Source organism: Delphinapterus leucas, chromosome X (genome assembly GCF_059928025.1).
Source record: "Delphinapterus leucas isolate spDelLeu-1000000601 "Yukka" chromosome X, BTC_Dleu_Yukka2, whole genome shotgun sequence".
NCBI lineage: Eukaryota > Metazoa > Chordata > Mammalia > Artiodactyla > Monodontidae > Delphinapterus > Delphinapterus leucas.
The window spans coordinates 48519386-48534632 of NC_143150.1; positions in this window are offsets into that span (position 1 = coordinate 48519386).

Here is a 15247-nt window from a genome sequence, read left to right on the forward strand (position 1 = left end):
AATAAAGCTCAGTTCATTTGCACAGTTTATATTCTCAAAAACATCTTGGAATATACCTGAGTACAACCATGGGTAGACATTTGAAAGTTTGGGATTAAACTGTCTGTTGAGGGAATTCAGAGACATGAGAGAGGTAGAAATGTTTTAAAACCATGAAAGGACTAAACATATTTAAGTGAGTCAAAAATTGAATCACAAACTCTATTTTTGCTTCAGAAGAACAAAGAGAGGACATATTATTATTTCTCATAAGTAACCAAAGGCTTTGGCATTTGCATCTTCAAAGCACAGGCTATTGCATGCTTTTTGTTAAAAGGGATTCTTGTTCAGTCTGTCTCACTAGATTTTTCCCTTTCTTCTTCTTTGAAACACACACACCACACCCCTCTTAAAGATACACTTTATTCCTCCCATGTGCCAGAGTAAATCTCTAGTTTGAAGGAATATTTAAGTACTGAATTTAAGTCTCATTATCCCCATCAGTCCTGCTGCTGTTACCAGTGCTGGATAACACAACAACAATCTGAACTGAAAGTTCCAAAACCCATAGAAACTTCTCCTGGCTGTGACCTACTGTCACTGACATTTTGATGCTGATATACTATAGATGAAACCCATAAATGCAATCCTAAATTTCAGGCATTTGGATTTGTCAGTTTAATTCAGGCATCACCTTAGTTCAAGCTCAACTTACTGTATTTATGCAAAGAAAGGGGGAGGACAGGGACAAAAGATATTTTCATTCTGCAATAAATATTTATCAGAGCTTTGCAGTATTATAATCAGTGCATGCAGAATAGTGCAACTCCAAACAGCAAGCTGGGTTGCAGTCTGGCAAAATAAGCCCTTCAAAGCTCATGAGCTTACTGCTATTCACCTGGTGGAGTCTCTCCATCACGAAGCTGAGTGAATCCATTAAGCTTACGTAACACAAGCTTAAAGGTGAAATGGAAAGCTCTTAAAAAATAAACTATTTAAATTTCTAAATCAGGAGTGTGCATTATGTGCTGAAAACTTAAATATGCCAGTAGTGCCGCATACATTTGTACAATAATGATAATCACATTCACATTTTAAAGCAAAACATTTTAAAGTACATTTCCTTCATGGTCCTAAAAAAAAAAAAGAAAATCAAAATCAGTATTCCGGCTTTGCTCTGAAAGAACTGAAGTGTCCATAGCAGTCAGGGAGTACTCTATGCTTTGCAGGTGCTGTCATCAATTCTAATAAATCCTTAATCCAGCCCTTGATAGGCAGGTGAAGAAGAAATTGATTTTTTCAGATGTTTTGGTATAATGAAATACAGAATATAAGAAATGTAAGCATATACACACAGTTTCACAGATAGAGGATCTTTTTGATTTTAGCATCTAATTTAGTGCAAGGAAAATAGAATGCATCCATCAAAGGTAGTAAATAGGTGTTAAAAATGTATGTGTAGACCCATGACATCATCAGACGCACTGAATGGTACTGGAGTTTATTACATATGCCCAAGCACTTTAAAAAGCAACTCAGCCATAGGCCCAACCCTAGAAGAGCTCAGTGAGATAAGCAGTTGTTCCTTTTACTTTCAGAGAGAGTATGTTTTAATGGACACCTGGACTAAGTCTTAACCTGATTCGTCCAAACTCTGAAATGCCAGCTGCCATGACTGTAGCAAGAACGTCAGAGTCTATAGCCAAGTGTGAGTGAGTGTAATTTTCTTCCAAATGTCCTTTGACCTTTACCTAATTTCCATCAAAATGTTGGTAAAACACCCAAGAGGAAGACACTCTTGTTTTCCAGATTAATCCTAGCTTTCATAAGAAACTTCATCATTAAGAAAAAATTAACCTTCTCAACAGACCATGGATTGCTATGGTTTTTCTTCTTGAAAGAGGTGTCTTCCGAGCTTTCAACTGTTAAAGATTATTTCCTCTTTGGAACTAGACCACTAGTCCTACAGTTGTGAGTGCTTAGGGAAATGAATAATTTGCTTTAGGGGAAAAATTGTTTCTTATCCTGTTATAAAATGACCTTGAGCTTTGTTCCTCATGACCCAGATCCTCATGACAACAACAATGGTGACCTTGCCTTAAGGTCCAGGAGCAGATGAAGCGATCCTATAGAATGAACTCAGATTTCTGGTGTTGATTTTTCAGGTATGTTTTAATGTTTCAGCCTTAAATTTCTTTCTTACAAAACAGATGGTTACAATCATGACAAAGGATATCTATAGATAGTATTTCTTCTATCAGATCCACCCAAATAAAAAGACAGATTTTTCCCATTGGGACAGGCAGCCAAAAGAGTGACAAAAATATCAGTTTGTAGGGACTTTGGCACAAAATATAGTCCAGGAAATTAGACCAAATCTCACTACTGTCATGGACTCTAAATTTTCAGCAACTGAAAACCATTCTGCACCAGCCAATTGGTAATAAATTTAAAGTACCAGAAGATGATTTCAGAGAAAGAAATTGCAGTCATGGAACAACATATTTCTAAGATCAATGGGACATATCTGTCTTACCGGAATAGGATACACTTCTGGAAAATAAAGTAATGATCTTAGAAGGCGGAACAGAGACTCTTTTTAATATCTTCCTCCTACTCCATCTTAGAGGAATGGGATGAGAGTTAAATGTTGTAGGTCTCTTGGAGGTTTTAAGATAGAAGCTAAAAAAGAGCATTTATAATTCAAATCTTCCTGACTATGAAATCTTTTGAATTTATGAAAAATGTATAACATTTATATCTGCTTAATGTACTGTGTTTATAGCTTATGTATTTGAGAAATTCCCATTACAATAGTGGGTACTTCTTTATATTATGCACACACAATAGATAATCATTAACACATGAAAACGAAGTACTTCCTGGTTACCTAGCATCAGTAATAAGCCAATAAACCAAAGATTTAGCAGTTAAAAAAGGAAGGAGATTCCAATGTCAAGAATTCTTTTAGGAAAATACCATGCTTTTCCTTCAAATTTTCAATCACACGAGGATAAGGGTGTTCTTACCTTTTCCACAAAAGATGTCCCATCTTTTTGCAAAAAAGAACTTTTAAAGAAAAACTAAAAGGTTATCTATGTCTTTACAGAAGAAAATCAACCTGTAAGATTTTCCCCAGAAGTTCATAAGTAATCATTTGTGTGGCTTACTCAATACAAGCTAATTTATTACAATAATAAAGCCAGTGAGCTCTTACATGTTAGCTATTTTCTTTAGTACTTAATGCCATTTATTCAGTCATTCATTCATACTACAAATATTTATTCGATATTATCATGTTGGGCAGTATGCTTGACAGTAGGGATACAGAATAAAAATAAGGCATGTCTTTGTCCCAGAGATGCTCACAGTCTTGTGGATGACAAAGACTAGAGGCAAAATTTGCCTTGTTCATCCCAAACTGATGAAATTAAGGCCTTTGAGGTTCAGATTTGCCCCTGGAGAATACAAAGTAGAATCAGGGATCAGAGACCACCTTGAGAAATTCATTAATAAGTAAAATGTTCTCAAGACTTGATTTTGAAATTTGAAGGAAAACAGAATGAGCCCCATACAACCTGAGCAAATTCTCTGAACAAAGAGCAACCACTGCCAGTACTGATCTATCTAATCCCAGGATTACAGGCTATCCCAAGAGAGCGGGGAGGTTTGTTTTAACTGGGATTTTGCTACATGAGAATTGCCTGAAGCCCTGTGGGCTCCCTTGTGGAGCTCTTTTCTCCATACAGAGGTCTTTGCTATGCCTTTGCTCAAATAGGTTTATTATGAATTTGAACCCTCCATGTGGTGATATCAGTTGCAAAGAATACAGAAATTCAACAACAGATTTTTTTTACATGCAGTTTCAGTTTTTCCAACCTGTTGTGTACTGTGTGTAGCTACACATTTGGGGAAATAATGCCACAGAATGAAGTGTTGTAAGGCCTTTACAGAGTGCTTATCTAATACTATTCAAAAAATGGAAACTGCTCAGCTCTATAAGATAAGGGCAATCTAACCTTACCTGTGGTGGCACATATCTTATTTAGAGGATGTACAATCCTTGCATTGTAGAGAATTATGAAAAAAAAAATATGAATTTTTGCTAAAAGTCTCTTACCATTCAAATTTCCATTCATCAAAGTGATTTTGGTGCATGGGGAGTTGTATTATGGTGTGTAAACCAGGTACAGAGCATTTAAAACTGTAAAATGAAAGCTTAATATTCCTTTGAAGATAGTATGAGGGTTAAAAAACATTAAAAAGGTTAAGCATAGTGGGGTGTTCCCTGCCCTGGGGGACAAAAAATGATACTACCAGTTAAAAGCTAAAAAGCTATCAAATTCATTTTGTCTAGAAAACGGTATCTAATTCATTTTAGGTATTTAAGGATAAATTATAATTCAGGGATTAATCATCTTCTAATGAATTCACTCTGTTACTGAATGATGCTTGTTTTCTGCTGCTGTTTCACTTTCTACTCCTTCTCTTTGCCACTTTTTGGTTAGTCCCAGGACCAGGAAGGATATTCAGTGGGCACACAGCTATACCATCATACAGTTTATTAAACTATTGAGATACTTCATACCAATTAACAAATGGCTGCTGCCCTGCATCCCTCAAGTACTATCCTACTACCATGAGGTCCCTACACCTTCTTCCCACAGTTCCCATTCTCCCTAGGACCCTGGAACTAAAGACGTAGGTCCTGGCAAAGTTATTGGATATGGGGGTTACTCCAGAACCCTTTTCCAGTGCTATGGCTGGCTTCTGTCCTAAAGGATTGGTATCTGTATTTTCCCAGTTGCAAAATATTTTGGAGCCTCTCTTTTCCTAGCTCTTCAGATTTAGAAGAGGTTAATCAGAGACGGCCCTAAGCAATATTTCTTTTTCTTTTTAATTTTTATTGTATATTTTCTTTACAACGTTGTATTAGTTTTTACTGAACAGCAAAGTGAATCAGCTATACGTATATATATATCCCCTCTTTTCTGGATTTTTTTCCCATTTAGGTCACCACAGAGCAATGAGTAGAGTTCCCTCTGTTATACAGTAGGTTCTTATTAGTTATCTATTTTATACATAGTATCAATTGTGTATATATGTCAATCCAAATCTCCCAATTCATCCCACCCCTTTCCCCTCTGGTATCCATACATCTGTCCTCTGTGTCTCTATTTCTGCTTTGTTAACAGGATGGTCTATAACATTTTTTTCAGATTCCACATATATGCATTAATATACAATATTTGTGTTTTCTTTCTGACTTACTTCACTCTGTATGACAGTCTCTAAGTCCATCCATGTCTCTACAAATGATGCAATATTGCTCCTTTCTATGGCTGAGTAATATTCCATGGTATATATATACCACACCTTCTTTATCCATTCCTCTATTGGTAGATATTTAGGTTGTTTCTATATCCTGGCTATTGTAAATAGAACTGCAATGAACATTGGGGTGCAGGTGTCTTTTTGAATTATAGTTTTCTCAGGGTATATGTCCAGGAGTGGGATTGCTGGGTCACATGGTAGTTCTATTTTTAGTATTTTAAGTAACCTCAATACTGTTGTCCATAGTGGCTGTACCAATTTACATTCCCACCAACAGTGCAAGAAGGTTCCCTTTTCTCCACACCCTGTCCAGAATTTATTGTATGTAGATTTTGTGATGATGGCCATTCCGTGTGAGGTGGTATCTCATTGTAGTTTTGATTTGCATTTTGCCATGTATGTTAGCCATCTCTATGTCTTTTTTGGAGAAATGTCTATTTAGGTCCTCTGCCCATTTTTGGATTGGGCTATTTTTTTAATATTAAACTGCATAAGCTCTTTGTGTATTTTGTAGATTAATCCTCTGTCAGTTGCTTCATTTGCAAATATTTTCTCCAATTATATGGGTTATCTTTTTGTTCTGTTTATAGTTTCCTTTGCTGTGCAAAAGCTTTAAAGTTTCATTAGGTCACATTTGTTTATTTTTGTTTTTATTTTCATTACTCTAGGAGGTGGGTCAAAAAAAGATCTTACTGCGATTTATGTCAAACAGTGTTCTGCTTATATTTTCCTCAAAGAGTTTTACAGTGTCTGGTGTTACATTTAGGTCTTGAATCCATTTTGAGTTTATTTTTGTATATGGTGCTAGGAAGTGTTCTAATTTCATTCCTTTTCATTCTTTTACTTGTAGCTGACCAGTTTTCCCAACACCACTTATTGAAGGGTGTGTCTTTTCTCCATTGTATATTCTTGCCTCCTTTGTCAAAGATAAGGTGACCACGTGTTCATGGGTTTATCACTGAGCTTTCTATCCTGTTCCATTGATGTATATTTTTGTTTTTGTGCCAGAACTATACTGTCTTGATTACTGTACCTTTGTAGTATAGTCTGAAGCCAGGGAGACTGTTTCTTCCAGCTCCATTTTTCTTTCTCAAGATTGCTTTCACTATTTGGGGTCTTTTCTGTTTCCATATAGATTGTAAAATATTTTGTTTTGGTTCTGTGAAAAATGCCATTGGTAATTTGATAGAGACTGCAATGAATTTGTAGACTGCTTTAGGTAGTATACTCCCTTTCACAATGTTGAGTCTTCCAATCCAAGAACGTGGTATATCTCTCCATCTGTTTGTATCACCTTTGAGTTCTTTCATTAGTGTCTTATAGTTGTCTGCATGCAGGTCTTTTGTCACCATGGGTAGGTTTATTCCTAGGTATTTTATTCTTTTTGTTGCAATGGTAAATGGGAGTGTTTCCTTAATTTCTCTTTCAGATTTTTCATCATTAGTGTATAGGAATGCAAGAGATTTCTGTGCATTAATTTTGTATCCTGTGACTTTACCAAATTTATTGATTAATTCTAGTAGTTTCCTGGCAGCATCTTTAGGAGTCTCTATGTATATTATCATGTCATTTCCCAACAGTGAGAGTTTTACTTCTTTTTTTCTGATGTGGATTCATTTTGTTTCTTTTTCTACTCTGATTGCCATGGCTAGGACTTCCAAAACTTGTTGAATAATAGTGGTGAGAGTGGGCAACCTTGTCTTCTTCCTGATCGTAAAGGAAATGCTTTCTGTTTTTTACGATTGATAATGATGTTGGCTGTGGGTTTGTCATATATGGCCTTGATTATGTTGAGGTAGGTTCCAACTATACCCACTTTCTGGAGAGTTTTTATCATAAATGGGTGTTGAATTTTGTTGAAAGCTTTTTCTGCATCTATTGAGATGATCATATGGTTTTTACCCTTCATTTTGTTAATATGGTGTATCACATTGATTGATTTGCGTATATTGGAGAATCCTTGCATTCATAGGATAAACCCCACTTGATCATGGTGTATGATCCTTTTAATGTGCTGTTGCATTCTGTCTGCTACTGTTTTCTTGCGGATTTTTGCACCTATGTTCATCAGTGATATTGACCTGTAGTGTTCTTTTCTTGTGACTTTTTTGTCTGGTTTTGGTACCAGGGTGATGGTGGCCTTGTAGAATGAGTTTGGGAGTGCTCCTCCTTCTCCTGTATTTTGGAAGAGTTTGACAAGGATAGGTATTAGCTCTCCTCCAAATTTTTGATAGAATTCACCTGTGAAGCCATCTGGTCCTGAGTATTTGTTTGTGGGAAGATTTTAAATCACAGTTTAAATTTCAGTGCTTGTGATTGGTCTGTTCATATTTTCTATTGCTTCCTGGTTCAGTCTTGGAAGGTTGTATTTTTTGAATTTGTCCATTTCTTCAAGGTTGTCCATTTTATTGGCATGTAGTTGCTTGTAGTAGTCTCTCTGGGTCCTTTGTTTTTCTTTAGTATCAGTTGTAACTTTTACTTTTTTATTTCTAATTCTGTTGATTTGAGTCTTCTCCCTTTTTTCTTGATTACTCTCACTAATGGTTTATCAATTTTGTTTATCCTCTCAAAGAACCAGCTTTTAGTTTTATTGATCTTTGCTATTGTGTCCTTCATTTCTTTTCATTTTTTTCTGAGCTGATCTTTATGATTTCGTTCCTTCTGCTAACTTTGGGAGTTTTTTGTCCTTCTTTCTTTAATTGCTTTAGGTGTAAGGTTAGGTTGTTTTTTCAAGATTTTTCTTGTTTCTCAAAGTAGGATTGTATTGCTACAAACTTCCCTCTTAGAACTAGTTTTGCTGCACCACTTATGTTTTGGGTCATCATGTTTTTGCTGTCATTTGTTTTTAGGTATTTTTTTATTTCCTCTTTGATTTCTTCAGTGATCTCTTGGATATTTAGTAGAGCATTGTTTAGCCCCCATGCGTTTGTATTTCTTACAGGTATTTTCCTGTAATTGATATCTACTCTCACAGTGTTGTGGTCAGAGAAGATACCTGATACAATGTCACTTTTCTTAAATTTACTGAGCTTGATTTGTGATCCAAGATATGATCTATCCTGGAGAATGTTCCTTGTGCATTTGAGAAGAAAGTGTATTCTGTTGTCTTTCGATAGAATGTCCTATAAATACCAATTAAGCCCATCTGGTCTAATGTGTCATTTAAAGCTTGTGTTTCCTTATTTATTTTCATTTTGGAGGATCTGTCCACTGATGAATGTGGGATGTTAAAGTTCCTTACTATTATTGTTTTACTGTCAATTTCCCCTTTTATGACTGATAGCATTTGCCTTATGTATTGATGTGCTCCTATGTTGGGTGCATAAATATTTACAATTGTTATAACTTCTTGGATTGATCCCTTGATTATTATGTAAGGTTCTTCTTTGTCTCATGTAATTGTCTTAATTTTAAAGTCCATTTTGTCTGATATGAGTATTGCTACTGCAGCTTTCTTTTGATTTCCATTTACATGGAATATCTTTTACCATCCCCTCACTTTCAATCTGTATGTGTCCCTAGGTCTGAAGTGGGTCTCTTGTAGACAGCATATATACAGGTCTTGTTTTGTAACCATTCAGCCAGTCTGTGTCTGTTGGTTGGAGCATTTAATCCATTTACATTCCAGGTGATTATCAATATGTATGCTCCTATTGTCATTTTTTTAATTGTTTTGGGTTTGTTTTTGTAAGTCTTTTCCTTCTTTTATTTTTCCCGCTTAGAGAAGTTCCTTAACATTTATTGTAAAACTGATTTGGTAGTGCTGAGTTCTGTTAACTTTTGCTTGTTTATAAAGGTTTTAATTTCTCATTGAATCTGAATGAGATCTTTGCTGGGTAGAGTATTCTTCATTGTAGGTTTTTCCCTTTCATCACTTTAAATATGTCCTGCCATTCCCTTCTACCTTGCAGAGTTTCTGCTGAAAGATCAGCTGTTAAGCTTATAGGGATTCCCTTCTATGTTATTTGTTGCTATTCCCTTGCTGCTTTTAATATTTTTTATTTGTATTTAATTTTTGATAGTTTGATTAACATGTGTCTTGGCGTGTTTCTCTTTGGATTTATCCGGTATAGGACTCTCTGCCCTTCCTGGATTGATTGACTCTTTCCTTTCCCATATTACAGAAGTTTTCAACTATAATCTCTTCAAATATTTCCTCAGATCCTTTCTTTTTTTCTTCCTCTTCTGGGAGCCCTATAATTCGAATGTTAGTGTGTTTAATGTTGTCCCAGAGGTCTCCAAGACTGTCCTCAATTCTTTTAATTCTTTTTTCTTTATTCTGCTCTTTGGCAGTTATTTCCACTCTTCTATCTTCCAGGTCACTTATCCTTTCTTCTACCTAAGTTATTCTGCTATTGATTCCTTCTAATGTAGTTTTAATTTCACTTATTTTGCTGTTCATCATTGTTTGCTCTTTAGTTCTTCTAGGTCCTTGTTAAATATTTCTTGTATTTTCTCTATTCTATTTCCGAGATTTTGGATCATCTTTACTAACATTACTCTGAATTTTTTTCCTGGAAGACTGCCTATTTCATCTTCATTTGCTTGGTCTTGTGGGTTTTTACCTTGCTGCTTCATCTGCTGCATATTTCTCTGTCTTCTCATTTTGTTTAACTTACTGTGTTTGGGGTCTCCTTTTCACAGGCTGCAGTTTTGTTGTTCCTCTTATTTGTTTTGTCTGCCTGCAGTGGTTGAGGTTGGTCCCATGGCTTGTGTAGGCTTCCTGGTGGGGGGAATTGGTGCCTGTGTTCTAATGGGTGCGTCTGGATCTTGTCCTTTGGGTGGGAGGGCCGCATCCAGTGGTATATTTTGGTGTGCCTTTGATCTTAGTAAGATTTTAGGTGGCCTCTCTGTTAGTGGGTGGGGTTGTGTTCCTGTCTTGCTATTTGATTGGCATGGGGCGTCTAGCATTGGAGTTTCCTGGCAGTTGGGTGGAGCTGGGTCTGCGTGTTGAGACACAGATCTCTGGGAGATCTCTCACCAATTAATATTACATGGGTCCAGGAGGTCTCTGGTGGTCCAATGCCCTGGACTTGGCTCTCCCACCTCGCAGACTCAGGCCCAACACCTGGCTGGACCACAAGGCCCTCCCAACTGCACTGTATGGAAGAAAAAGAAGAAGAAAAAAAAAAAGAACAAAAACTACCATACAGAACCCCATAACAAATTTTAAATGGAAAACTAAACAGACAAAATCACACAAAGAAACATACAAACACACACACGGAAAAATAGAGGAAGAAACATAAATATGAACAGACAGAACCACAAGACAAATGGTATAAGCAAAACTAAATAGCCAAAATCACACAAAGACACATACACACACACACTCACAAAAAGAGAAAAGAAAAAAAGGAACATAGCAACCAAATCAATAAACAAACCCACCAATGAAAACAATCAGTGAAAACTAAACTATGATAAACATAAAACCAAAGATAAATCAAATGCAGAAAGCAAATCCCAAGTCTACAGTTGCTCCAAAGTCCACTGCCTCAATTTTGGGAGCATTCATTTTCTATTCAGGTATTCCACAGATACAGGGTTTATCAAGCTGGTTGTGGGAATTTAATCCGCTGCTCCTGAGGCTGCACAAAGACATTTCCCTTTCTTTTCTTTATTCACACAGCTCCTGGGATTCACCTTTGATTTCAGCCCCACCTCTGCATTTAGGCTGCCCTTGGCCGTCTGTTCCCCACCCAGACAAGAGGGGGTTAAAGCACCAGTTTTTTAGGGCTCTCTTGCTCACTCAGGCTAGGGAGAGGGAAGGGTAAGGTAGTCATAATTGGATTGCTGGGTGTGCCTGTGACAGCAGAGGCCAGTGTGAAGTTTCAACAGCCTAAATTGCACTGTGCGTTCTCCCAGGGAAGTTGGCCCTGCATCACATGACCCTGGCAGTGGTGTGCAGCCCAGGCTCCCGGGGGGTTGTGGGTAGTGACATGTGCTTGCACACAAGATTCTTGGTGGCAGCACAAGCAGAGGTCCATACCCGCCCCAGGGTCCAGGATGATAGCTGCAGCTCGTGTCCATCTCTGGAGCTCACTTAAGCAGTGCTCTGCCATCTGTGGGCACACAGAGCAGGAAGCCCCTCTCCTCGTGCACACCAAAACAATGGTCTCTTGCCTCTCTGGCAGGTCCAAACATTTTCCCAGACTCCCTCCTAGTCAGATGTGCTGCATTAGCCCCCTTCAGGCTGTCTTCACGCTGCCAACCCCAGTCATCTCCTTGGGGTCTGACCTCCAAAGCCCAAGCTTCAGCTCCCAGCCCCCGCTGCCCAAGTGGATGAGCAGACAAGCGTCTCAGGCTGGTGAGTGCTGGTTGGCTCTGATCCTCTGTGCAGGAATCTCTCTACTTTGCCCTCTGTACCCGTGTTGCTGTACTCTCCTCTGTGGCTCTGAAGCTTTCCCCCCACACACACCATCCCCACCAGTGAAGGGGCTTCGTAGTGTGTGGAAACTTTTCCTCCTTCACAGCTCCCACCAAATGTGCAGCACCTGTCCCTATTCTTTTGTCTCTGTTTTTTCTTTTGCCTTACCCACATACGTGGGGATTTTCTTGCCTTTTGGGATGTCTGAGGTCTTCTGCGAGCATTCAGTAGGCGTTCTGTAGGAGTTGTTCCACATGTAGATGTATTTTTGATGTATTTCTGGGGTGGAAGGTGATCTCCACCTCTTACTCCTCGGCCATCTTGAACGTCACCTCGGATTCAATTTATTTCTTTTTCCTCTAGGATTGCCATGGTTAAGACTACCAAAACTATGTTGAATAATAGTGGCAAGAGTGGGCACCCTTGTATTATTCCTGATTTCAGAGGAAATGCTTTCTATTTATCACCATTGAGAATAATGTTTGCTCTGGGTTTGTCATATATGGCCTTTATTATGTTGAGGTAGGTTCCCTCTATGCCCATTTTCTGGAGAGTTTTTATCATAAGTAGGTGTTGAATTTTGTCAAAAGCTTTTTCTGCATCTGTTGAGATGATCATATGGTTTTTATTCTTCAATTTGTTAATATGGTGTATCACATCAATTGATTTGTGTATATTGAAGAATCCTTTCATCCCTGGGATAAATCCCACTTGATCATGGTGTATGATCCTTTTGATAACTTGTTGGATTCCATTTGCTAGTATTTTGTTGAGGATTTTTGCATCTATGTTCATCAGGGTTATTGGCCTGTAATTTTTTGTGATACCTTTGTCTGGTTTTGGTATCAGGGTGATGGTGGCCTCACAAAATGTGTTTGGGAGTGTTCCTCCCTCTGCAAATTTTTAGAAGAATTTGAGAAGGATAGGTGTTAGCTCTTCTCTAAATGTTTGATAGAATTCACCTGTGAAGCCATCTGGTCCTGGACTTCTGTTTGTTGGAAGATTTTTTTTTTTTTTAATTAGATAACCTTTTAAACCTATGAAATTAGCAAAGATTTTTCATTTATTTATTTATTTCTGGCTGTGTTGGGTCTTTGTTTCTGTGCGAGGGCTTTCTCTAGTTGTGGCAAATGGGGGCCACTCTTCATTGTGGTGCGCAGGCCTCTCACTATCGTGGCCTCTCTTGTTGCGGAGCACAGGCTCCAGATGTGCAGGCTCAGTAGTTGTGGCTCATGGACCCACTCACTCTGTGGCATGTGGGATCTTCCCAGACCAGGTCTCAAACCCGTGTCCCCTGCATTGGCAGGCATATTCTCAACCACTGCACCACCAGGGAAGCCCCTGTTGGAAGATTTTTAATCACAGTTCTAGTTTCATTACTTGTGATTGATCTGTTCATATTTTCTATTTCTTCCTGGTTCAGTCTCGGAGGGTTGTACCTGTATAAGAATTTGTCCATTTCTTCCAGGTTGTCCACTTTATTATTTGTAATAGTTTCTAATGATCCTTTGTATTTCTGCAGTGTCAGTTGTACCTTCTCCTTTTTCATTTCTAATTTTATTGGTTTGAGTCCTCCCCCTTTTTCCTTAATGAGTCTGGATAATAGTTTATCAATTTTGTTTATCTTCTCAAAGAACCAGTTTTAGTTTTATTGATCTTTGCTATTATTTTGTTGTTGTTTTGTTTCTATTTCATTTATTTCTGTTCTGATCTGTATGATTTCTTCCCTTCTACTAACTTCAGGTTTTGTTTGTTCTTCTTTCTCTAGTTGTTTTAGGTGTAAAGTTAGTTGTTTATTTGAGATTTTTCTTGTTTCTTGAGGTAGGATTATATTGCTATAAACTTCCCTGTTAGAACTGCTTTTGCTGCATCCCATAGGTTTTGGGTGATCGTGTTTTCATTGTCATTTGTTTCTAGGTATTTTATGATTTCTTCTTTGAGTGATCTCTTGTTTATTTAGTAGCATATTGTTTAACCTCCACGTCTTTGTGTTTTTTACAGTTTATTTTTCCTGTAAGCGATTTCTAACCTCATAGTGTTGAGGTCAGAAAAGGTACTTGATATGATTTCAATTTTCTTAAATTTACCAAGGCTTGATTTTTGACCCAAGGTGTGATCTATCCTGGAGAATGTTTCCTGTGCACTTAAGAAGAAAGTGTATTCTGTTGTTTTTGGATGGAATGTCCTATAAATATCAATTAAGTCTATCTGGTCTAATGGGTCATTTAAGACCTGTGTTTCCTTATTAATTTTCTGTCTGGATGACCTATCCATTGGTGTACATAGAGTGTCAACATCCCCCACTATTTTTGTGTTACTGTCGATTTCCCCTTTCATGGCTCTTAGCATTTGCCTTATGTATTGAGGTGCTCATATATTGGGTGCATAAATATTTACAATTGTTATACCTTCTTCTTGGATTAATCTATTGATCATTATGTAGTGTCCTTCCTTATGGCTTCTAACAGTCTTTGTTTTAAAGTCTATTTTGTCTGATATGAGTATGGCTACTCCAGCTTTCTTTTGATTCCCATTTCTATGGAGTATCTTTTTCCATCCCCTCACTTTCAGTCTGTATGTGTCCCTAGGTCTCTTGTAGACAACATATGTATGGGTCTTATTTTCATATCCATTCAGCCAGTCTGTCTTTTGGTTGCAGCATTTAATCCATTTACATTTAAGGTAATTATCAATATGTTTGTTCCTCTTACCATTTTCTTAATTGTTTTTGGTTTGTTACTGTAGCTCTTTTTCTTCTCTTGTGTTTCCTGCCTAGATAAGTTCTTTTAGCATTTGTTGCAAAGATGATTTGGTGGTACTGAATTTTCTTAGCTTTGCTTGTCTGCAAAGCTTTTGATTTCTCCAAAAAATCTGAATGAGAGCCTTGCAGGGTAGAGTAATCTTGGTTGTAGGTTTTTCCCTTTCATCTCTTTAAATATATCTTGCCTCTCCTTTCTGGCCTGTAGAGTTTCTGCTGAAAGATCAGCTGTTAACCTTATGGGGATTCCCTTGTATGTTATTTGTTGCTTTTCCCTTGCTGCTCTTAATATTTTTTCTTTGTATTTAATTTTTGATAGTCTGATTAATATGTGTCTTGGCATGTTTCTCCTTGGGCTTATCCTGTATGGGACTCTGTGCTTCCTGGATTTAATCAACTTAATCACTATTTGCTTTCCCATGTTAGGGAAGTTTTCAATTATAATCTCTTCAAATATTTTCTCAGGTCCTTTCTCTTTCCCTTCTTCTTCTGGGACCCTTATAATTCGAATTTTGGCTCATTTAATTTTGTCCCCGTGGTCTGAGACTGTTCTCAATTCTTTTTATTCTTTATTTCTTTATTCTGCTCCTTGGCAGTTATTTCCACCATTCTATCTTCCTGTTCACTTCTCTGTTCTTCTGCCTCAGTTTTTCTGCTATTGATTCCTTCTACTGTATTTTTAATTTCATTTATTGTTTTGTTCATCACTCTTTGTTTGTTCTTTAGTTCTTCTAAGTCCTTGTTAAACATTTCTTGTATTTTCTCCATTCTATTTCTGAGATTTTGGATCACCTTTAGTATCATTA